This window comes from Cyprinodon variegatus, unplaced genomic scaffold (genome assembly GCF_000732505.1).
Source record: "Cyprinodon variegatus isolate N-32 unplaced genomic scaffold, C_variegatus-1.0 Scaffold1378, whole genome shotgun sequence".
NCBI lineage: Eukaryota > Metazoa > Chordata > Actinopteri > Cyprinodontiformes > Cyprinodontidae > Cyprinodon > Cyprinodon variegatus.
The window spans coordinates 149,731-151,535 of record NW_015151831.1 but is presented as its reverse complement, the minus strand read 5'-3'; positions in this window follow the sequence as shown (position 1 = coordinate 151,535).

The window sequence follows — 1,805 nt, the reverse complement described above, 5'->3', positions numbered from 1 at the left end:
TGAAGAAAGCATTTTTCTAAAATATAGAGCTAAACTCACCAGTTTTCCAAATAGAGATTTCATTGCTTGTTTCTGTTGTAAAAACTGGATCTCCTCTTCCTCCTCTGCAGCTGTATAGACCTCCCTCTGAGATGCTGATGACTCTGTATGGCTCAATGTTTCCTCTGGTCTGGTCTACAGAATATTGTTGCCCATTTCTGAACCAGTCAAACTTCCAGTCAGCAGATCTGTCCACAGAGCAGGTCAGTCTAACACTGCCCCCTAGTGGTATGATTGTTTCCTCTGCTGTCAGTGTGGTTCTGGGTTTATCTGCTGTTAGGTTGAAAACAAATGTAAAAAAAAACAAAGAAAATCATATCATGAGTCTTATGTCATGGGAAGCTCTTTGTTTACACCTTAACATTTTTTATCTGTGGTTATTTTCCTGAGAATAGATCACTCGGCACAAACTCTTTAAATAACACTTCATAATGTTAATGTATTAAAATAACCTTCAGACATGACAACAGATTTTGACAGAAATTGTTTTGTCAGAAGTTGCTTTGAATTACAGAAGCTTACCAACCGGGCTCACATCTCATTGAATTCGGGCCCAAATCCCAGTTAAAGAAGCATTTTATACAACTCCAGTCTGCCGCATCATCACATCATTACATCATACATGTTTGTAAATGAGGAGACATCCATGGCTCCAGCATAATCAAAGTATTACACTATGTTCTTAGATCAAGGCTCTCATTCCATTCCCAAATCTTTGCCATGTACATTTGTAAGGTGACTTTTTTTATCCTGACCAAGGAACTATCCCAATTAGATAAACTACTTAGGAAAACTTTAGTTCTGACACAAAACAGGCAGGTATTATGAGGGTATTGTTAAGGATTTGTTAGATAGGTTAAAAATATATTTCTTTTACCCCATCTAATAATCTTTAAAAAATGACTGTTGTTTCGTATTTAACTTAATTATTCATAGATCTTACATGATCTCAGTGTGAATTTCTCTCCATTCTATACATCAGATTCATTGGGTTCTTACATCTTGTTGGCTTAGAAACTGTTCACAATAAACATTTTTTATCAGAGTATTACATCGTTCTTGTAAACTAGCTTATATATGAAAGCCATAGTTTTACGTGATCACCTATTCCAGTACTCATTCTGATCAGTAAAACTGTAACTTGATGAAAAAAATAAAAAATACTGAACACTTAGGGAAAAGAAATAACATTTCAAATAAAAAAAGCATATAAACGCTTTATGCTGTTCACATCAAATGCGTTTTGAGTGTAGAGCAATGGTGTCAAAAGTGCACACATTTGTTACTTTTTCCTAATGTAATATTAGTGGGTAAATTTAACACACATCTGGAAAATGGTAATTCTCTCACTAAACACTTTTTATTCTGCTTAGAAAATGTTGAATTAGATTCATTCATGCATTTCCCCATACACACAAAAGAGCTGAATCAAAGATTCAGGCAGCGGCATGAAAGAGCTCTTGACAATTCCACAAAACATGCCAGCTACTAACTGGCACTGATCCTGTATCGTCTCTGCCTTCTGCAGCTACGGTCATCAAGTATTTTTTCTGGACTCGTAAATACATTCTTGACCGCTTAAAAAGGTTCAGAATGATTCGAGCAGACACGCACAGAGTAGCGGACACATGAAGCAGGGCTCGCTGGAGAAAGAGCAAGCATAAGGGGAGTGCAAGGCTGTGAAAGCGTGGCTGCAGAGGCAGGCTAACAGCAGAGCTGAGAACAAATCCCTACAGACCAGGGGCCTGTTTCAGAAAGGATGTTAA